This window comes from Saccopteryx leptura, chromosome 3 (genome assembly GCF_036850995.1).
Source record: "Saccopteryx leptura isolate mSacLep1 chromosome 3, mSacLep1_pri_phased_curated, whole genome shotgun sequence".
In the NCBI taxonomy this organism is placed as follows: Eukaryota; Metazoa; Chordata; class Mammalia; order Chiroptera; family Emballonuridae; genus Saccopteryx; species Saccopteryx leptura.
In genome coordinates, this window is record NC_089505.1 from 130,866,944 (window position 1) to 130,880,966 (window position 14,023).

Here is a 14,023-nt window from a genome sequence, read left to right on the forward strand (position 1 = left end):
AGAAAGACCTGTTAACTCCTGAGACTACTCTGTGTTTTGTGAAATGCCTATTCAGAACTTCCCTCCAATAAGAAACAATTCAACCCACCTCCACAAGTCTTTGTTGCCCAAACCCAACAGACCTATGATGAAATGCCCAGAGGAATGTGGATCCATCACTCAGAGATCATCCCAAAGGGAGAGAATAAGGAAGCAGAACCACATGCAATTCAAAGTTGGACTCTCTGTTGGGGGTCTCCAGCCTGGTGTCCCACACTGCCCATGGAGGGCAGCCAGTGGCTTAATTGTCTAAGTGCAAATTGGGGGATCTTTCAGAATTACAAGTTGTTTTTGGTATAAAAGACTATGCATCTGATCTAAAGACTTCAGATACAGAGATACCTACTCATTTGCCAGAGGGTGATGGGCAAAGTCCCTTCCTTGAGTTTTAGTTTCTTTGTCTGAAAAGTGGAACTATTCATGTCAGCTACGTTACGTCACAGGGCTCCTGCAAACCTGAGTGAGATGACGCTACTATGTGCATACTTGGTGCGCGTTGTTAGCTGCCGTAACAATGCCCAGTGAAAGGAATAACGTGTATGTTACCTGTGGGCTAATGAGAAAAGAACTTTTTTAAAGGTCTTCTCCACTGGGGACCTGACTGGCTTCATTACGTCAGCGTTCTGCATTTTATCAAAAGCCATCAGCTTCCCGGCCATGGTTTTCTCATCTGAGATACGGAGATGCTGGCGCCTGTGAGACCTCATAGCATGGTGCAGTGGTCTATCATTTTGTACTGTGGCAAACTTCCCGACCTTCGAATCTGTAGGGAATGCTTGAGGAATTTCAAGACTCAAAATCAGAAGCAATCAGCAATAATTGCAGCCCAGTACAGTCTACATGGGGTCTCATTGTTCATTAGTCCTTCCATTGCCACTGGCTTGTTTCTCGAGGATTGCCCTAACTGTGCCCTCTCAGACCCTCCTGAGGCAAAGCTCTAAAACTCATGTCCTCCTTCCTTGTTGATGGTTTAACCTCATCCTCCCCTAATTCCCCTTTGATCCTAGAAAGTTAAATGGTGCTTTACAATCACCATTCAATGGGCTCCACTCAAGGTTTCGTGCCACAGACACCTCCAAAACCATGGTAGGAAATTAGTTTTTCCATCTTGACCAAAATACCAGAACCCACCTATGAAAAGTTGAGTATTACCACAGTGCCTGAACCACTGGGGCAGAGCAGAGAAACAGGAGTTCTGGTCGTCACGGCTGGGCTGCTGAGGCCACTGAGCCCCGATTTCCTGATCTGTAACACATGGAAGATAATCCTTCCCCCTGCTCTCCCAGGTCGTGTGAGCATCAAAAGACAGGATGCGCGTGAAACTGAACAGAAATCCATCCTGTAACGGCAGCACTGAGAGAGCTAGGACCACAAATATAGTCCTAGTTCTCAGTGTCAAACACCTAGGACAGCCTGGTGGCTGAGGGAGCAATGCATAGGCTGCACATGTGGATTCACATCCGACCTCTTCCACCGACTCGATGTGTGCCTTTGGGTAAGTAGTTCAATCTCTCTGGACCTCAGGTGGCTCATCCGGGAAAGAGAACTAAATGAGTTAAAACACTGAGGACAGTGCCAAGCACAGAGTAAGGGCCCGGTGGGGTGGAGCCGCCCCGGCAGAGAGCAGCGTCCTCCTCCTGCGTTGCGGCCCTTCTCTTTCTCATCACAGCGCTGCCATTGCGTGTTCTCCCCCTGCTGTGAGTGCTCTGATGAGTGAGTGCCTTCCTGCCCCTTCTTCAGTGAGGGACACGGGTCAGTGATGTAGGGGGGGCGGGGTGGGGGGGAGGTTAGCCTGCCCTTGATAAAAACCTGACCGTTCCATTATCATGTATATTTTTGAAAGTGCCAACCAATCTTTTCCTGTATGGACTTTAGAAAGATCCCAATTTCCTCTTTGAATGAATTATTGAATTAATTAGTGTTCACAAATCAATTCATTTATTTTTTATTTTTTTGACAGAGACAGAGAATCAGAGAGAGGGACAGATAGGGACAGACAGACAGGAAGGGAGAGAGATGAGAAGCATCAATTCTTTGTTGAGGCTCCTTAGTTGTTCATTGATTGCTTTCTCATATGTGCCTTGACAGGGGCTGGAGCAGAGCAAGCGATCCCTTGCTCAAGCCAGCAACCATGGGGTCACATCTATGATCCCATGCTCAAGCCAGTGACCCTGTGCTCAAGCCAGCAACCTTGGGCTCAAGCTGGTGAGCCCGTGCTTAAGCCGGATGAGCCTGGACTCAAGCTGGCGACCTTGGGATTTCAAACCTGGGTCCTCTGCATCCCAGTCCGACACTATCCACTGCGCCACTACCTGGTCAGGAGCAAATTAATTCATTTAAATAAGAGTTGCCAACTGCAGCATAGAGAAGAGCATGGTTGCTTGAGTTAGACCCTTGTTCCAATCCTGGATCCAGCAGTTATTAGTGAGATGACCTCGGGCAAGTTACTTAACTGTGCCTGTTTCCTCATCTGCAAAATGGGTTTAACAGTAATTCTCAGTTCTAAGGGTTAGTGTAACAGTTAAATGAGTTGCTTCATACAAAGTGCCTAGAAGATCCCCTGGCACACTGAGTAAGTGCTGGATATTTTATGATTTGATGCTTTTCCTGGTGCCTCAAAGACAGGGAGAAAAGGAAAGGCTTTGATGACTGATGAAAGGAAAAGAGCAATCCTGCTCCATGACGACCAGAGATGGCTCTTCCTTTAACATATGTTGTCACTTTTGAAAAGTTCCTTTTCCTTTTGGGATCTTTGTTAAGAAAAAAATCCACTCACATTTTAGGTGTATACAATTCATTCCTCTCAACGGTGCCGGCCCCCTTAGCACATCTCCAAGTCTCGGTGCCAAATCCATGTTCTCATGCCATCTGAGATGCACTGGCCTGGGTGCTAGTGGCAGCTGTGAGCCATGCAGAGAACCTAGTTCCACAGGAAATGGGGTGCAAGCGTAGCTCCAGCCGGGAAACCATGGAACACAGCCACGCCCACTGCTGGCCCCAGGAATTACCATTTTTGGATGCAACCAGCACAGTACACTGTGGCTTTGCCTACAGACAGATGGCAGGACAAGAGGCTTGTTATCCTCCATGTGCCTATTTGTAACATATGATACTTAGTAACACGGGGACTAAGGTCTTAGGATAATGAACAGAAAGTGACTAATGAATAGAAGACATCTTGCCATGTTCTACTTCTATAGGATGTGAGGACTTAATTTAATATACTCTTACCTGATCTGTGCTTTGCAGTCAATCAGAGTCACAGTGGTGCTACTGTTGACAAAGTATGTTCACTCCCTCATCCACCTATCATTAGTCATCAAATACTCACTGAGTCTAGCAGAAGCCAGAAAATAATTTACGGGGTCCAAGAAGCAACTTAAGGTCCAATATGATCGATGGCCTAACCCCGTGATGGTGAACCTTTTTATAAAAATCGCCCACTTTTGCAGTGCTGGTCAACCTGGTCCCTCCCGCCCACTAGTGGGCATTCCAGCTTTCATGTTGGGCCAATCACAGCTCTGTTTGGTTGCTCCACTACCACCCACCATGAAAGCTGGAATGCCCACTAGTGGGCGGGAGGGACCAGGTTGACCAGCACTGCAAAAGTGGATGGTTTTTATAAAAAGGTCCGCCATCACGGGCCTAGCTTCTTTTTCTTGTTCTCACCGTTTCAAACACTCAACATGGGGTATCAGTTGATGCTAACAGGTTATCTGTTTACTACTTAAGGGCACTTTTCTGCCCTCATTCAAAGTCTGTTATTGAGGATCTGCAGCACATTAACAGTAATAAAGAGATCTTCCATCCACCAACTGCTTCAGGTGTGCAAGGCTGAGCACTCAGCTGCATTCGCCTATTCATTCCTCTCGGGAACAGGCTGTCCTCACACCATCATATTGCCATTTTACAGGAGGGAAGCTAAGGTCGAAAGCACTGAAGTAACTTGTGCAAGTCTCAGATGTTGGAGGTGCCAGAGCTGGAGATTGAACCCAGTTCTAAATGCAGGGTCACTGGAGCCTGAACTGCCTGTAGTCGCCACCAGCGAGATGGAAAGAACAGTTTGAGGTTTGAAGTCAAAGCTTTTCCTCAGGGTGAGACTCTGGGCAACCAGCCTCCGTTTCCTTGGCCTAGAAATGGGAGGATAGGGTGGTGGTGAGGACAGAAGGAGGTGCTTGCATGGAGCCCATAGGAGTAGCACACACACGCAGTAACTAGGAATAGTCCAAGTGCACAGCCTTCTAGGTAGGCAAGGTGGCTTCATATTTCTCTTAAAAAGGTAAGTATGGCCTGACCTGTGGTGGCGCAGTGGATAAAGCGTCGACCTGGAATTCTGAGGTCGCCAGTTCAAAACCCTGGTTTCCCTGGTCAAGGCACATATGGGACTTGATGCTTTCTGCTCCTCCCCCCTTTCTCTCTCTCTCTCTCTCTCTCTCCTCTCCTCTCTAAAATGAATAAATAAAATCTAAAAACAAAACAAAACAAAAAAAAGGTAAGTAGGCCAAGTCAAATAAGCCAGATTAAAAAAGAAAAAGAAAAAAGAATCTGGCCCTGCCTAGCTGGCTCAGTGGATAGAGTGTTGGCCCATAGTGCAGACATCCTGGGTTCAATCCCTGGTCAGGACACACATGAGAAGCAACCATCTGCTTCTCTTCTCCTCCCTCTCCCACTTTTCTCCTCTTCCCCTTTCACAGCCAGTGGCTTGGTTGGTCCGAGCATGGCCCCAGGCGCTAAGGATAGCTCGGCTGATTCAAGCATAGGCCCCAGACAGAGGTTGCTGGGAGGATCCCAGTCAGGGCACATATGAGAGTCTGCTTTACTATCTCCCCTCCTCTCACTTAAAAAACAAAACAAAAAATAATCCAAGTTGTATGAATTCATCAATGTAAAAATGGAGAAAATAAAAGCTAATCTACAGTGACAAAAATCAGATCAGTTGTTACTTGAGGATGGGGAATGGGAGAAAAGGGCAGGAGAGAGGGACAAAGAAATTTTGGAAGTGACAGATGTTTAGTTACCCTGATTATACTCATGGTTTTACAGATGTGTACATGTGTCAATGTGGATCAAATTGTACACTTTAAATATGTGCAATTTGTTGTATATCTATTATTACCTCCATAAAGCTGTTTTTATAAAAAGCACTGCTGGCACATGAGCGTCTCCTCTCTGTTCAAGGAGGGGCTGGCTTTACCTCCGTAGCTCAGGAGGCCCACTTACCGTGGCTCCACACCCAGAGCTGGGGCTAAGTTTGCACAGCCATGTCTCCTCAAATCTGGTTTTTCTTTCTTAGTTTGTCACATTGCAGGAGGAGATGACCAGGCAGTGACAGTGGGAGATAAGTGGGTGCTTGGCAAACATTATTTGATCATTTGATAAAGTCTTGGACAACATAACGAGGAGAAGCTTTTGTTAATGAAAGAGCTTAAATAATTCTCAGTATAGGTTTAGCCCAACAATGATCAAGACCAGCGATTTTCAACCGAAGTGCCACAAGAATTTTTAAAATATGCAATACCTGATTATTTAGTCAGAGGCAAAATGACAACAGCCAACACAACAATAGCCCTCTGGTGTAAATGCCTTGTCTTGAACCATAAATATGTAGGTCTTATAATAGAGTTGTATCTTATGGGTCATGTTGAATAATCAGGTTGCATTTGATTGGCTAATACTTGGTACCAAAATCCTTATATACAAGTATAGGTACCTGATCTTCTTTTTTTTAATTTATTGATTTTTAGAGAGAGACAGACCATTCAGTGATTGATTCTTGTGTGTGTCCTGACCAGGGATCGAACCCATAACCTTGGCATATTGAGACGATGCTCTAACCAACTAAGTGCTCTGGCCAGGGCAGGCACCTGATTCTTTAAAACATCACTTTGGAGCAAAAAGGGTAGGTAATTACTATTGCTATTTATTTTTTTTTGGAAATGAATCAAAATTATACCTATTTTTTGTCAGATCAGCAAAAATATATTTTTTTTGGTGTGCTGCAGAAATTTAGTAATTAGTTTCTGTGACCATGAGATAAAAAGGGTTAAAATTCGCTGATCTAGACAACTGTGTTTAATTAAGGTCATTTTTGTCACTTAAGTCATTGGGCATCTCTTAATGGAGTCAACCAAGCTAAGTGGCAATGAAAATTCCAGATTATTATAGTTACCACAAATATGGCCATCATTCAGATAAATCAGAAATTAGAAATACTTCTGAGTGCTTGCTCTGGCAGAACTATACAGAGAAGAGAGCATGGCCTCTAAGTAAAAATGACACACAGATTCGTGAAGCATTCCATATTTTTTATTTGACTTTGGGTGATGGGCACAGAACACAATCAACAGTTCAAATGCTATAGAAATGTTTACCTGAAACCTATGTATTCTTATTGATCAATGTCACCTCATTAAATTTAATTTTCTAAATAAAATAAAAAAATACTCCTGACTTGCAGGCACATTACAGTAAGTGAGGAATCAATAATATTTGATAAAATCCTTTTTGCTTGGGCAAAACTTAGCCTTTATGTAGTCTGAAAATACACTTTTATTTGTCATGTGAAAGCAGGGAGCCACCATACAAGATAGATGATAACTGATATTAGTAATAAGAGAAGCTGATACTCACTAAGGATTTACCATAGGTCAGGCACTTCCGAAGTGTTCCATGGGTACTGGCTTATTTGACCCACACAACAGATCTATTACATAGACTGATACCATAAACCCCATTTTAGAGATGAGAATATAATGGCACAAGGAGTTCAGTACCTTTATTAAAGCCACACAGCAGGAAGGAGCATTTTCACTATTAATAACAACAGTGATTGTTTCCTTAGCACTTACTATGTTTTAGAACTGTGCCAAGCACTTTATACATTATATTTTTAAAAACTGATGTTAAAATCACAACATGAACTAGGTCCAATTATCCCCATCTTGCAAGTGTGGAAACTGAAGCTCTAAAATATTAAGTAATTCATTCGAGACCTCACACCGTTAATTAGTAGTAGAGCCAGATTTTGGAACCAGATTCATCTAATTCCAAATCCACCCACTACTCATTAGAGCACATCGTTTTAAGTCCCCTTTGAATACAGTTCCTTTCTCCAGTCAGGAAGGTCTGTTACTCAACTAGAAGGGACAGACACCAAAAGGCACAAAACATGTATTTAACAAAGAGGATAAAACACCTGTTTAACTTCACTTGGGTAATTTAGAGTCAGTTATTTTTAAAGCCCAAGGAATGTAATCTTACTCATAGAAAATGCTTTGGAAAGCAATAAAGTGAATTAAATTAAACTATGTTTTGAAGGTGATGATTTAGCAAACTGCAGTAGTGTTAGTAAAAATGAAATAGAAGATCTCTTTGCATATCCTCTCCCCAAAGAGTATCGCAGAAGAAACATTCTTTGCACATAAAGTAATGAGAATATAATACATATAATAAATATAAACTACAATAAATGAAAACTTGCTTTTCCCATCAACTCTCTCTGCCAAACCTACACCAATCAGGCAGAAGGTTATTAAAATATGAGCTGGAAGAAATAAAAAGGGAGGTAAACAATTTGTAACAGCTTGGATTCATTTACATACCCCCCCCCCCTTTCTTGGACGTATTCTACTCAATGCTAAACGTTTACTAGCACCCGCCATGTTACAGAATAAGGATTGTGGAGCTGAAGGACTGATGCCGCCCCCAAGGAATTCAATCTAGCAGGGAAGGCAGGCATGGTCCTAAGGTGAGATAATTAAATAGAGTGTAATAAGGTTTCTCAAAAACTATATATTTAGAATAAAATCCTAAGTACTGAGTAGGGCCCGCAAGACAGTGAGTTTAGAGACTCATCTCCTCCTACTTTCACTACATCCCAGGAACAAGCTGCTTTCAGTGCCCCAACTACCCTAACCTCTTTCACCTTCACACTCTCTGTCCTCCCACTTGGAATGCACCTGCGCTATCCCTAGTCTAGCCTTCCTTATGTGCATGTGCGTGTACACACACACACACACACACACACACACACACACACACACTGATTTTTCCTGAGAGAACGAAGGAAGGATTTCCAGAGGAAGTGACACGTCAGCTGGCATCTCGAGGAGGAGGTGAGGTATTTCAAAGTAGAGAGAAAGGAAAGGCAAAGAAGAGACAGAAGATTCAGCAGGCGGAGGTGCTGAACTATGAAAACACAGGGCTTGTTAGGAGGATGGAGGGAAACATGATGTGCTGAACGTGTGGGGTGCAGAATGAGACAGAGCATCCGCGGGGGCCCAGTTCCCAAGGGTCTGCCTGTCAAGGTCAGTACCCTGCCATGAACCCGCAGAATGGGAATGAGGGCACTGGTCTTATGCAATTTGTTTCAAAAGAAAAGACCTCTGGCAACTGTGTGGAGGAGAGATGAGATCTGCCCAGACAAGGGAAGTGAGGCCGGGGAAGGGAAAGATGTTCCAAGGTTACACTTAGTGAGGACTGGAACCTGGACCAGAAACCACTAAAGAACTTCAGCAAGGAACAGAACAACAGAAACTGCTTTGTGCAGCCACGGCTGCATAAGGGCTGCTCCAGAGAAATGTGCCGACACATAGAGGGAAGGGGTTGTTTTGTCACCTTCACTTAAACGCCGAGAGGGAGGCAACAGCCAACTTGTCTTCTGATGGCCCAGCAGCCACCATTACGGGAAGTGCATCTCACTGGGTGAAACCAACTGCAGCCATGACGGCTGTGAGTAAGCAGGAGGCTGTGGGCCACTATGGGTCATTTCTCCCACGTCGCCCTGGTACAAGAACAACTCTGTGGGGAAATCATGGGTCATCGACCGGGCAACTGTGGATGTTGGGAGAATATAATTGTTGCTACCAAAGCTTCAGCAATGTATAAAAGAGGAAAATGATGGAATTTAGAGTCAGAGTATGTCAACTGCTGCTCCATGACCAGCTCTATCACCTTGGATGATGGAGTGTTATGTCTCCAAGCCCACGATTCCTTGCCTGTCAGAGGAGGAGAATGACCTCTCTTTCACAGCAAGAAGTGACATAAATGCACATGGAAAGGGTCTGGAGCCCAGTACTAATAAGCGGCAGCATATTGAGGAATCCAAATCCGGCCAAGATGCCAGGTACAGTCCACTCAAGACTCCACGGGGGGAGGACAAGGTCTGAGGGCGTGTGCGGGCAGGTTGAGAATCAGGGCTCAGTGAGAAGGGTAGCTACAGGGGAGTCGGGGAAAGTCCATGAATCTGAAGAGTCCCCCCAAAACGGAGAAAAGAGATAGGGCAAACCCAACTATGATTTTCCCTTTAACACAGCGGTTCTCAACCTGTTGGTCGTGACCCCGGTGGGGTCGCCTAAAGCCATCGGAAAATACATAATGCATATCAGGTATTTACATTCCGAATCATAACTGTAGCAAAATTACAGTTATGAAGTAGCCACCAAAATTATTTTTTGGTTTGGAGTCACCGCAACATGAGGAACTGTATTGCGGGGTCACGGCATTAGAAAGGTTGAGAACCACTGCTCTAACAGATTAATTTGCTATGTATTTGTATGAACAAACATGCATTATGCACCTAGAAATATATCAAAATCAACTCTCGACATTACAGAATAATGCAGACCAAAACTTCTCTCAAAGCTCACAGCAGATTTTTATTCCAAGGCAAGCACCACGTGATATGAGGGGAGACAAAGAAGAGGATTAGCTTGAAAAGCTTGGGGAGGGGAACGCAAGGATGGCTTCCTAGAGGAGTCATCCCTCCGAGAGGAGTCAGTGCTGAGTTCTATCATCTGAGCAGGAGTCGGAAAGGCTGGAGAGGGCTGAGGGAAGGGAAGCAAGGGTGCAGGCATGATGTGGGGGACACACTGAGGTGCAGAGGAGTGCTGTGAACCGGCACGGCAGGCAACGAGGCAGGGGCAGGAGCCGTAGCATCTTCCTGTACGGAACACGGAAATCTTCCTGCAGGACGTAAGCAGCCAGGGAGAGGGTTTAAAGCAGGGGACTGACGTGATTGCTTCAATTCCCCAAGGAGGTGAATAACAAATGGGAGCCAGAAGAGAAGTCCTGGTGTGTCTTGCTCTCCTATCAATCCTCATATTAATTACCTACCTGACCTCTAAAGCAATCAATGTCTAAAAACCGAAACAAAACAAAACAAAAAAACATGTGAACATAAACTAAAACAGTAGTTCTAAAATTGCTGAGCATAATAGATCATCACTATTTCCTGAGCTAAATTCTTGGGTTCTAGTCCTGCCTCTGCCATTAGCAAGCTGTGTAATCTTGGCAGGTCACCCAAACTCATGCAACCTATGAGCACAGCTGCAACATACGGGCATGGGACCAAGAGGTCTCAGTCTCTCGGTGATCGTCACTGTCAGTGCCATAGTTCTAAGAGGACTGTGTGGATCAATACTTCATTTAACCAAGTCCTTACTTCAAATTATAGCATCAGAATAACTAAGCAAGGATTTCTACCTCCTTTCTGAATACTACCCCCTCGCACATGTGGAATTACTGGTGACTATGCTCCCGTCTTTCCTTTACGACTTTCATTCTTTCACAATTGTGGTTCTGTTGCACCCTGACCCGAGGTCACTCGTTTCCATCAAATAGTGTGTTTAAGCTACTAGAAAGCATTCTTTTATCATATATTTATTGAACATATACTGTGTGTGCCAGACACTGTTCTAAGCACAATGGACAAAAACCAGCATGGTCTCAGCACTCATGTAATATGCAGTTCAGTCTGTGATGGGGGGCGGGGGGAGGTGGCAAAGGATGATTCATCTCACAAAGAAATAAAATGCTTGTTGGTATGTGGTATGTGGTGGTTACCAGCATGTGGTTTGGAGACAGAGTGCCTGGGTTCAACTCTGATTTTTGCTGCTTCCCATGACCCTAGGCTTCAGTGAGTCTCTCAGAGCCACACAGCTAAGCAACAGCAAGCGCTGGGTCTTTAATCAGAAGCCATTGCTTCTTCTGAAAAGCCATGGGGGGGGGGGGATACAATGAGACTACCTTGCCATTGCATTTCTGTACCTTTGTCAGTGAAACCCCCTTCCTGCTTGGCACATGGTGGGCATACATGGTAGGCTTGAGTAAGCATCCATTCTTTCATTGTTAGTCAAACAACATTCACTATGTGCCAACCATGCTCTCTGGGAGCTTAGGTTTGTGTGTGTGTGTGTGTGTCTATGGTCTTTGCTGAATGACATTATCCATCAACTTCCAATCCTTCCCAGGAGCCAGTCCATTCAGACTCATTGCGCACGATGAGCGTTTTCTGAATTCTATCAGCAGGACTAGCCCAGATCAGAACCTTTTCAGCACTCCTTCTACATGTTGGTCAGAACCTCCCACATCCCACGTGATCTGGCTCCTGCCTACCTCTCCAGAATCACCCTAGCCTTCTCTCAGGGCCTCGAAGGCTCACAGCGCCTTGAAGACTCACAGCTTTGTGTTTCTGTGAGGTCTTCTCACAAGCTCTTTCCCGAAACACGCTCCGTCCCCTACTTGTGCCCATTCTCAATCAACTGATCCCAAGTCACTCTTCGGGTCTCACCTTAAATGTCACTTTCCTGAGAAGCTCCACCTTCCTGGACTTGACTATGTTAGGGCTCTCTCATCTATGCTCTGATAGTGCACCCTATGTTCAAAATGCATGCAAAAATGCATGCCAGGATGGTAGTAGGAACTGAGAATTCAGTAAGAACAAAACAGACAACATTCCCTGCCCTCACGGAAACTTCCTGTCCCAGGGAATGTGGCATATTCTCCCAGAACTCTTACGCCAAGAGTAATTATTGTAATTATTAGGCAATCGCAATAACATATTTTAATAATGATAGAGCATTTCTGTAGTTAATAACCTGAACAATCATTGGCTGGCTGTCTTTCATACTCAGTTGGAATATCTACGGGGATAGAGGGTGTTTTTGCACTCGGCACTCCATCTGCAGAGCATAGCACAGAGCCTGACAGTGGGCAGGGGCTCAGCGAGTTAACTCTACGGACGTTCAGATGAAAGACGGATGTGTGCCTGCATGAATAAACAACTGCAGTTGAAATTTCCAGAGCATCTTACACAAATTGATTTTTAAAATAGGTTAAGGAAAAAGCAAGCTACCATTGTCACAAATTCAAGTAATTGGCCATCTTTAAGAATTCCCTTCCATCTCTGCCGTGTGGTTCTCATACTTCTGCCAAGCAAAGGTACTTCAGAAGGAGCCACAGGTAGTAATTATCTCCCCCCATAGGCCTATAGTTTTAGGCAGCCCTCTTCCCCATCCTCGCTTCATTACTGGGTTTCTGAGCTGAAAGTGAAAGGCAGGGTTTTTTTAAAGCCTTGGCAATTTGGAGGCTATAGTTAGCATATAGAGACTGTGTTTGCAGGTGCAAAAAAATACATTTTACATACACACAAAGTACAGGGGGGTCAGGCTAAATCCTTTGAAAATGTCACCTTACATCTTTTTATTTTATTTTCCTGAATTTTTGATGAGGACAGATTTTTGTCGGGTATGCTGCCTGATTTAATAGCACATTGGAATTTGGCAATTCCACTTGGGGACCCATTGAAATGCAAAGAGAGGCCAGGTCTATTAGTAGGATTCCTATACCTGCATTCACTCTGGAAAAAGAGAAAATGTAAAGAGAAATTAACCACTTGAATTACCAATTGAATCAAGATTAGAAACTAGAGGATGGGAGGGAGGGTGAGATTCACTCACTGAAATACTAAAAAAAAAAAAAAAAAAGAGTATCATAGCTGCACTTCCCATTTGGATAGGACTTCACAATTCAGAAAAGCATTTCTTTTTAAACATCCATCCATTATTTCATTCCATCTTCATTGAAACCCTGTGATTAAGTTATCACACTAGCAAACAATGTCTTTTTTTTCTGTATGAATCAGATGCAATTCCCCTACTTTAGTAAGCTCAGAGAAGCCTGTTGCTTTCAGGATGGAGTCCAAAATCAAGGCTCAGCTTATCTGAATTTAACCCACCTTCACAATTATGCCTTCTACCATTCATTTATCCTCCGGTAATAAACACACATGCACAGTCCTTGCTTACCAAGATCTTCCAGCAGGATAAGGGAAGATAGACAGCCCAAGCACAAATCCTCAAACAGGGACTCCTGATGGCAAGAGAACTTAGCTTGACCTCTGACAGTTGAGAGCTGAGTAGACGGATGAAACTTAGAAGAGCAGGTGGGGAGTAATGCAGAGATGTATTCAGGCACAGGGAACAACAGTTACGAAGGGATAGGAGGTACAGCATCACCCTTCACCCTCTCCCCAGCTATAACCACACAGAATAGTTGTCCCACAATATCCCACATCTCCAAGTCTTGGACAATTTAACAGAAAGATCCTTTTATTCTTTCTCCACTAGATAAACTCTTACTCATTCTTCAAGTTCCCTCTCACGTGTCATTTCCCTCTTTGCTTTTTCCGCTTCTCCGTTCAGCTTTCCCTGTACATCTAGCCCTCTGCACTCGACTACAGGCTCCCTGAGGGCAGGGAGAGTGCAGTGCAGGACTGGACAGAGGCGTGTGGGCAGCCGCGCTGGGACTCAGTGCCTGAGAGGGAAGGGGCCCTTGGGGAGGTGGGAGCCAGTTGCCCATGAGACTGGCTGTCACCATGCCCACCTTGCTCTTCTCAATGGTTCATGTGACAGTAGTAGTGTGGCAGCTAGAGGACCAACTGGGTCAGCCTTGAAGCTAAACGAACCAAGAAGAAACTGACCAGTGGGGATCCTTGTACAATCTTTACTTGACAACAGGCAGAGGCCTCAGGGGTGAGCCATCAATGGCCAGCTTATTGTGTTCTGTGGCCTTTGCACTGAACCACGCTGTCTCCATTCCAAGCCAAGCTCACAGTTATGGATTTTTCACTTATGTCTCTCAGTACCTATTTCCTTGAAGGACATACATAACACAACCTGTTCTAGTTTTGGAAAACGGATGGCAA

At 44.5% G+C, this 14,023-nt stretch overlaps 1 protein-coding gene and 1 pseudogene across 2 annotated transcripts in view; one reads left to right on the top strand and one right to left on the bottom strand.

Annotated features, from left to right (window-relative positions):
* The window catches only part of DAB1 (DAB adaptor protein 1), a 313,645-nt gene that overhangs the window by 195,524 nt on the left and 104,098 nt on the right, over positions 1-14,023 (bottom strand). The gene's annotated exons all lie outside the window — the stretch shown is intronic.
* On the top strand, positions 6,272-6,346 carry LOC136402039 (U6 spliceosomal RNA; annotated as a pseudogene).